The sequence below is a fragment of the Phoca vitulina genome, unplaced genomic scaffold (assembly GCF_004348235.1).
Source record: "Phoca vitulina isolate PV1807 unplaced genomic scaffold, GSC_HSeal_1.0 scaffold11, whole genome shotgun sequence".
Classification (NCBI taxonomy): Eukaryota; Metazoa; Chordata; class Mammalia; order Carnivora; family Phocidae; genus Phoca; species Phoca vitulina.
In genome coordinates this window covers 36957470-36967192 of record NW_022589714.1, presented here as the reverse complement: position 1 = coordinate 36967192, position 9723 = coordinate 36957470, and the positions used below count along the sequence as shown (strand labels likewise).

Here is a 9723-nt window from a genome sequence, read left to right as displayed (position 1 = left end):
TAAAGTCCTCTCTTAACTTGTGGATTAGCTTAATCGGAAGATACCACTGAAGGAAATCATTACAATGGAACAACAGCGTGAGTGCAATTTGATATGTTAAGAGTTTTGGGTTTGTTGTTGTTTTTTTAACTTTGTGACTGTAAAAAACCTTTTCGAGCATATTTTGATGGATATTTTAGATCCAAGTTGACTCCAGTAGTGAGCACTAAATGCCCCTTTCCTGTCTTTTCTCTTTGCCCCCTGCTGAGGATGCTAACAGGTGAAGATTCTGGAAAATGAAGTCTCTTTATGGTTGCAGAGCAGAGCACACAGTTCCGAACTACTTCTGCTTACCCAACTGGCTGGATCAACCCCCTGCAGAGTGAAAGTGTGCCTTCCTTGAATGAGGGAGAAGTGCTACCTGATATCACTGGTGGATTGGAGTGAGGAATGGGGCCCAGACAAAGCTCGGTGACCAGTCCTAGAGTTTTTCCCATCAGTTTGAGTCTGGTGACAAGACCCTGAGGTCAGCCACTTGACCCCCAAAAAGAGTAACTAAGTGTTTGTCTCTATTTCGAAACATTCAGAGATATTGAAAGGTGGCAAGGAGGTGGGGGTAATCTGCCAATCCGTGGGGGCAATCCGCCAATCCGTGGGGGCCCTGAACACTGTGCATTAGAAACCAGATTAGAGACGAAAATGCCAGTATGTTGAGTTCCCTTTCAAGGCTAAATATATTCATTAAGTGCTCATTTTGCAGAGCACCCTGTGCCGATATCATGAATTATACCAAGAGAAGTAAGGCACAGCGGCTCCATTGGTATAAGAGGGAGATCAACACAAATGGCAAAACTGCAAAGGCCTTGTAGATTCTGGCAAGTGCTAGAAGTTTCCAGACAAATAGCTACGGGAGTGAAAGGTGGGAAAGGTTACTCACAGTTAGAGAAATGACAAAGGACTTCCTAGAAGGTGGATCATTTGAACTGGTCTTGGAAAATGGGCCATATTTTAATGAGGAGAGACAGAGGAGAAAGTGAATGGTGAAAATAAGTACACTGTGATGGGTAAGTGAAGGCTGTGTGCCCAGGGATCATGAATTCTCAAATCGGGCTGGACTGCATGTGAGTTACAGGGCGCTATAGTGCTATGTCGGCCTGGAAGAGTAGTCCGGGACCAGACCATGTACGTCTTGTATGTCCACTGGCTTGAAAGCTATAGCATCAAGATACTTTAAATAGACAGGGTGGTAAAGGAAAGACAGTCACAATCAAATGTGCCTCTAGAACTATTGTGATTGACTTGTAGGACTGCGACAGCATTAATCAGGTTCGAAATACAGAAAGAGGCACAGGAATGAAAATGTCGGGCTGGGGACACAGAGAGACGAGTTTAGCCGTGGACCTGCAGCTTGCAGGCATTAATAGAGCACGTGGGTGAAGGAACTCAGGAGATACACTGGGCTGAGGTGAGCTGAGAGCATCTACTAGACCAGCTACTGGCACAATGCTGAGAGAGAGAAAAGAGCTTCACAGATGCTTCACAGGGCAGAGGAAGAGGACCCAGCAAAGAGGACTGAAGAGGAATGGCAGAGTAAAGTTAGGAGAACAGGTGCCTGGCATGTGGGTGATACCCAATGACTAAAACAAACAAACAAACAAACAAACAAACAAACCAGGATACTGCCCAGCCATAGAAATTTAAAAAGAAGAGTATTTTTTTTTTTAAGATTTTATTTATTTATTTGACAGAGAGAGACACAGCAAGAGAGGGAACACAAGCAGGGGGCGTGGGAGAGGGAGAAGCAGGCTTCCCGCTGAGCAGGGAGCCCGATGCGGGGCTCGATCCCAGGACCCTGGGACCATGACCTGAGCCGAAGGCAGATGCTTAACGACTGAGCCACCCAGGCGCCCCTAAAAAGAAGAGTATTTTAATAAAGGAGTGACTGCACATGTTAAAAGGGTGAATTTTATTGTATGTGAATATGTCTAAATAAAGCCAGTATTAACAAGGAATAAAGGTATAATCGACTGTGTAAGATGATATAGAGAAATTAAGTAGACTGAGGGCTGTGGAGTTGTCAGTTAAAGGTACAAATAACCTCTAAAAGAGCAATTCCTGGGGCACCTGGTGGCTTAGTCAGTTAAGCATCTGTCTCTGGCTCAGGTCATGATCTTGGGATCCTGGGATCGAGCGGGGAGCCTGCTTCTCCCTCTCCCTCTGCTGCTCCCCCTGCTTGTACTCTCTCTCTCTCTCTCTGTTAAATAAATAAATAAATAAATACTATAAAAAAGAGAGCAATTCCAGTAGAGAAGGAATGGCAGGAATCCAACTGTTGAAAGTAAAAAGGGGGTTGAAAAGTGGAAGGATCTAGTGTTGTACCTTTTAATCAATAAGTTCAACAACTCTTAATCTTTTATCTTTAAAATAAAAACAATACATCATTACTGTGAAGTATTTGGAAAATGTAGAGGGGCTTAAAAAAAGGACAAAATGAAAATCATCTAATTTTCTACCGTACTGGGATAATAATGGTTCGTGGTGTGATAGATTTATTTCAGTACATTTTTTCTGTGCTTATTATTTATAGACTTGAAATCATGAGAAACATTCTGTTTTATATCCATTTAAAAAAAAACCATTCAATTTTTACCATCATATGGATGTGTCATCATTTTAAAATCATTCTCCTGTGGCTAGACTTTGGTTTATCGCCCCTTTATTTATTTTGTTATTTTCATTGTAATGAATATATTTACTCCTAAATTCTTATCCAATACCGTTTTACTATTTCCTTAGAATATATGCTTAAATGGGGAATTGCTCTGTCAAAATACATGGGCATTTTTATGACTCTTGCTGTATTATCAAATGGATTTTCAGAAAGATGGTACCAATTTACAATCCTTCAAGTGGGGATTCACTGCACGTTCTCCCCTACTGAGTATTATCATTTTCTTTTCACTCACTTTGCCTATTGGAGAGATAAAAACCGTATCTCACTGTTGGTTTAATTTGCATATCTTAGCTCAAAGAGTTCTCAAATAAGATTCTCCTTCAAGATCTGTGATTTGTTTCTAAGCTTCCTGATTAAAAAGGCAACAGAGAGAAACAAATTGATGAAAAAAGATTATGAAAATGAACACAGATTAAAATTTAGTTCTATAAAACCAACAGAGGGACATATCAATTTGGACAAAGAGAAAGGAGCTCTTCATTTATGATAACCGAGTACTGCAGGGAAAGAATCTCTCTCCCATTCAGTTGCTATTAATCCTTCTGGTCGTTTTCTGAAGTCCCTGTTCTTCCCCAAGCAATCACAGGAGCTGGGGCAAAAGACTTGATGCACCAATTTTCTCGTATTCTTTATACACATCTCATTGACGTGATCCAACATATTCGATTTCACTTAGGGTGGTGTATTTCAGAGAAACAAGCTAAAACTTTCTCCTAAGTATTTGTATTCAAGGTCTAATGATACTGGAATAAGAACGAAGCTGCCATTTCCTAAGAGCGAGGCACTGTGCCATGATTTACACACACTATTAACTCTAACACGTTATGGGGGAACGTATCAGACCCATTTCTCTGATGAGAAAATTGAGGCTCAGAGCCACTGTGTTGTGCCCTGAGCCACACAGCTATGAAGTGATCTGAAACTCCAGTCCAGCTGCCTGGTGCTAATACCACTGTGCTCTCACGCACATCCCCCTCCGATCTGGTATGTCATTTGACATTAACAATCTGGGAGACAAGTTAGTATCATTATCATTATTAACCTTACTTGAACTTCAAGAAAGGAAAATTATTGTAATATAGGGATTTCCCAGGATCTCAACAAAGTATCTTAAATACTGTAGTGGGCTAAAGTGTATCATTATGATGACAGCAGAGAAAAAAAACAACTTGAGTGTCTAAAGAAAACACTTTATGCTTCCCTCTCTCTGACCTTTCCAACAATTCTTGCACTTCTCTCAGCCCTCTGATCAGTGGGGCTCCCCCTTTCCCACCATCCGGCATCGAGGTCACCCCAGGTCCTTAATTCCTCACATAACTCAGATGCCTCGCCAGCACCCTTAATCACTGCATAGATCCCTTCCTCCATGATTCCCGTCTGACCAAGCTCAGGCTCCTCCATCACACACCTCCTCTGTACCAGTGCCCTGGCAACTCAGCGTCACTAGAGAAAATGACAAGTCTTGCCAATTGATCTCACTTTACATTCATAACGAAAAATCTCCAATGGCCACTTAACATTGTCGAATTCTAAATAGACTGCCTTGGAATATCTGTTTTTCTCCCACTCCAAAATGGCTACTTTGCATCTCAAAGACACAATGCTCTTCCCCACCTCTGGCCGAGGAGCCTGCCCTCTTCAGAGTGGAGAGTAAGGCAGCAATCCTCCAGGGACTGGCTCACTTCCCGCTCCCCCTAATAACTGCCCATCTCTGTCACGCTGGATGAGCTAACCCTGCTCCCATCATGCAAGGCAAATCCTGCACGGTGCCCTTGATCCCAGCGTTTCCAAGGCTGGAGTTGTCTCGTGGTTCAGGGCTCCGTTCAAATGTTTCCCTCTCAGAGAACCTCCCTTCCCCACGCAAACTCAACACCCCCAGTCACTTTCCAGTGTTCCGTGCCAGCGCAGAGCTTCAGATGGGCCATGCAGAGCTGCACCGGCATCACCTGGGAATGTTACAGATGCAAATTCTTGGGCCCCACCCCAGACCCCAGAAATCTACCCAGGCCACTCTGGAGATGGAGTGTGTGCTGGGGCCAGCTCCCACCCATGTTGGAGACCCGACTGTGAAATTCCTAGGAAATCTACCAGCTGACTGTTCAACACAACCACTGCTAAATATGAAACTATATAAGCTTTCAAGTAGATGAACTGCATCTGGAATGGAAACAATAAATATTCGAAATTCACTGCTTCCTTTTACTATTAGCTCTGCCCTTGAGGTTATTTGCACCTAGCGCAGGTGTATGGCGGGAATGCTGTATGCCGGTGTGTTACAGCGCATCTCTTCTTGACGCGGCATTTAGTGGTGCCACGTGGGTAGCCTGAAATCAGCCACAGTGGGAGAACCTACGCTATGGGTATCAGACACCGCTACAAATCAAAGTCTTTTTTCCCAAAGAGCCAGCTGTTAAACATTTCTCAGTCGATCACTGGATGAAGCCCAACAATCTTCATCTGACCAAGCCTTCCGGGGGATTCTGATGCAGCCAGTGTTGGAGCAGGCTGGCTGAGAAGGCCTTTCATGCCCATCTCCAATCCCCCCGGACCCTCCCTCTACCATTACCCAGTCCAATTCTCCCTCATCCACACGCACAATGCCTAAGTTTGGAGCTTGACTCACTTCAAATCTATCTCTGCTTCACACAACCTGACTTCACCCATAGAAGTAAGTTTCCCGTGCTTCTTATACTTTTCCTCTACAGGAAAATGTACGACTTTTCCGGGGACCCAGTGCAAATCCCTGCTTTATCTTATATTTATATCCAAGATTCTATAAAAAGTCACTTTTTTCTAAGTGATTATTTGTAACCTCATCTCATTTTAGTGTTTACTTCTATTTTTAAAACATAATTAAACTAGAAGATGCTTTTTTTTCCCTCAAAGTAACACCTTCTTGAACCGTGTCATCCCTTCATTTAGAAGTGTGCTGCTGAATGCAGACCAGCAGATGGCAGCAGGGGCTCTTCGAAAGAAAGCCTGACGCGTTCAAAAGCATTTTGGCTAAGAAAGAACTTCAATTGTTATTGCAAAGTCAAGCACATTTCCAAGTCATTTGCTGGTTCATCATATTCCTCATGTCAGCAAACTGCCTTTTAAAATGCAAGAGAGTTTATGAAAAAAAAATAATAAAATGTGAGATAAATTATGTTCTATGGTTTCCTAAGGTGAGTAACAACCAAAAAAGCTATTCACTCTTTTTATGCAAATTGGTCCCTGTCAGACAGGAGTAGAGTTTCTGGCTATTCTGTGCTGCCAGGTTTCAAAATTTCAAATTCTTACAGATTCAGATCCAAATTGTTTTACTTCATTAACGTTTTTTAAGTTTTTTTAATGTTATCACTTCTACAACCAGTTTTCTTATTAATTCAGGACACAAGATCTGGAAATAAAGAGAACAGATTATAAGCCACAGAATCCCCACATTTTTAAACATGAAAAACCAGTGCATTTAGACTCTCTAGGTCCATACTACCATATAGCATCACCGAAAACCACGCAAGGCAAGTAAATTGAGTCTGATATTAAGAATGATGTAAAAGGGGCGCCTGGGTGGCTCAGTCGGTTCTGTATGACTCTCAATTTTAGCTCAGGTAATGATCTCAGGGTCATGAGACTAAGCCCCACATAGGGCTCCACACTCAATGGGGAGTCTGCTTGAGATTCTCTCCCTCTCCCTCTCCTTCTGCCCCTCCTCCAGCTCACACATTCTCCCTTTCAAATAAATATATTTTTTAAGAATTATATTAAAAAACCTACTGTAGTGTGCACAAGGTCTTTGCCTAATTAAGGAAAGCTAATCACAAGGAGTGGTTCTGCGTCTACACAGCACTGGATGTTCAGAATCCATTAGGGATCTTGAGGTTCCAGGGCGGTCCAGCAATAGTTAACTGTCCTGGCCTAAGGAGGTGATTGATTGCTGGGCGGTGCACGGACAAATAGTATCAGCACTGAAACGGGGGGAAACTGCCCTTTTTACGACTTAATCTCAATGACTTCTGATCAAAATAATTTGGGAGCACATACGATGTGCTGATAGTAGGGAGAAACAAATACACAGCACAGCATTTACTGGACATCATTTCTGGTAGCACAGTACTAGGCACTGAGGATGCTAAGATGAACAATATGTCATCTCTGCCTCCAGGAGCTCACAGACTACTGGATCCTAAATTTAAGAGATCTTCAGGGAATTATAGAATTTCTTTCACAAGACTGTTTTGATAATTAGATGAGATCGTTTAAAGAAACGCACTTTTTTTATTTTCAAATAACTTTTAATCCCACAGCAAAAAATGTGATGATTATAAAATGTAAATTTTTTATTATGTTCAGTTAGCCACTGTATAATACATCATTAATTTTTGATGTTGAGTTCAATGATTCATTAGTTGTGTGTAACACCCAGTGCTCATCACAACACGTGCCCTCCTTAATACCCATCACCGGGTTACCCCATCCCCCCACCCCCATCCCCTCTGAAACCCTCAGTTTGCTTCCCGGACTCCATAGTCACTTCTCTTGGTTCATCTCCCTCTCTGATTTCTCCCCCTTCAGATTTCCCTCCCTTCCCCTATGGTCCTCCGTGCTACTGCTTTGAATACCCACCATTTGCATCGACATGGATGGAACTGGAGGGGATCATACTAAGTGACGTAAGTCAAGCAGAGAAACGTACTTTAGGGGCACCTGGGTGGCTGAGTCCATTAAGCGTCTGCCTTCAGCTCAGGTCATGATCCCAGGGTCCTGGGATTAAGCCCCTTGTAGGGCTCCCTGCTCCGCGGGGAGCCTGCTTCTCCCTCTCCTTCTGCCTGCCGCTCCCCCTGCTTGTGTGCTCGCGCGCACGCTCTCTGTCAAATAAATAAATAAAATCTTTTATAAAAAAATAAAGAAACGCACTTAAAAACTAAGCACTGAACAAACGTCAGGGTGCCATTATTTTTGAGTAGATGAGTGACAAAATCAAATGTGTTTATGAAAGATTGATATGGCAATGACTTCAAAGACAGATTAAATGGGGAAGGTGACCTCTGGCAGAATGGCCAGCTAGGAGTCCACGGGAATAATCCAGACAGCAGGTGACAGAGTATGAGCTGACTGGGGCAGTGGGCATGATTGAAGGAAAAGACAAACGAAAAATGGGGATGACTCTCTGTCTGACAGTAGTGCAATAAAGAGAAAAGAGACAAAAATGACTACAGTGTATTCCCTGAATGACTCGGGGGGAAGAATTAAATAGCAAAGTCAAGTGGGTGATATAATTTAGGGAAAAAAATGTATTCTTTAACTCTGACATGTTGAGTTTGAGGTGACAGCAGAACATCAGAAAAATAGAACAGAAGGAAGTCTGGGGTTGTCACAGCTCACAAACTCCTACTCAACCTTCAAGACCCACCTCCCATGACCTCTTGTCTGGGAAGCCTTTGTTTGATAGCCCTTGGAGATTTATTTAGTTCCCCATATTCCAAAAGTAGTTTTTAAAATACTCTAGCACCGTCTTTTTGGGTTGGCTTTATCAGACTGGGTGTCTGTTACTTCAATTAGACTCCATTAGAACTGCTGAAAGCAGAGAAAGTCACCCGTTTTTTTTTAAATTTTATTATATTATGTTAAAAAGTCACCCATCTTTATATCCTCAGCACCAACACGGTACACTATTCAAGGTACGCAATAAATGTCTAGTGAACGATATATATAACTAACCAAGGGGAAAAAATCTAAATATCAAAATATAGGATTTGGAAGGCATCTGCTTAAAGGGGATATGAAGCTATTAATAGACACAATTCCCAAGTGTTAAAAAGAAAACTATAGGCTCAAAATAGTGTCACTTAAGCCACGTCACCAAATCTGGACTTAATACCTAACTTAACTGCAGTTTCAACCACCCCCTCAGCCCCCACCCTCTATAATGTAGTCTTTACCTATCAGTCAGGAACTTTCAGCTCAGCAGTGGCGAGGATATTTGTCATATGGGCTCTCTCCATCCCCCAAAGATGAGGTAATCTACCTTATAAGACCCCCTCTCCTTCCCCCTAAGGGAAGGTGACTGTACCTGAAACAATCTTTTTTTTGCTAATAATTTTCTTGCCTCACCCTCCTTCCTACAAAAACCTTCCATTTTGTACAGCTCCTTGGAGCTCCCCTCCCCTTGCTAAATGGGATGCTACCCACATACATTGCTTAATAAAGACAGTCTGATCTTCCAGTCTACGTGGTTAGATTTTGTTTTTCAACAGGAGTAAGGGGAGAACCATGAGAGACTATGGACTCTGAGAAACAAACTGAGGGTTCTAGAGGGGAGGAGGGTGGGGGAATGGTTTAGCCTGGTGGTGGGTATTAAAGAGGGCACGTTCTGCATGGAGCACTGGGTGTTATACGCAAACAATGAATCATGGAACACTACATCAAAAACTAATGTAATGTATGGTGACTAACATAATAAAATTTAAAAAAAAAAGAATATTTAGAAAGAAAAAGCAAGAGCTAAGGATAGGAAAGTGGAGGCAGTCAAGAGAAGAAAGGAAGTGGAAGGAAAAGAAACTGAGTCAAAGCCTCATAGAAAAAGGGTGCCATCACTCACAACGGAGGACATACTCCAGGCAGAGGCTTAAAATGCTACAGACATTTAGTGAATGAAGATAAAGAACGAGCCATTGAGTTTCAAAGCCAAACTTATTTGAGAAAATTCCGGTTTATTTCACCAAGAACAAAAATAAGAACAATGAGGAAATGTACTTCCGGTTTATTTCACCAAGAACAAAAATAAGAACAATGAGGAAATGTACTTCATTGAGTGAGGAAGTCTAGGACAGGGAGGGCATCTCTACCTGCCATCATGCTACACAAACGCTGCGCAAAACCGCGTCCAGGTGCGTGCCTATCTCAAGGCAGAGAAGTTGAAAATACCCGAAGGATTAAGAAGCTAATTTTATTTTATTTTTAAAGATTTTATTTATTTATTTGTGAGAGAGAGAGAGTGAGCACAAGCAGGGGGAGCAGAGGCAGAG

General features: G+C 42.3%; 1 protein-coding gene across 1 annotated transcript in view; it reads right to left on the bottom strand.

Annotated features, from left to right (window-relative positions):
• RCAN2 (regulator of calcineurin 2) overlaps nucleotides 1–9723 on the bottom strand; it is a 265414-nt gene that overhangs the window by 190626 nt on the left and 65065 nt on the right. The gene's annotated exons all lie outside the window — the stretch shown is intronic.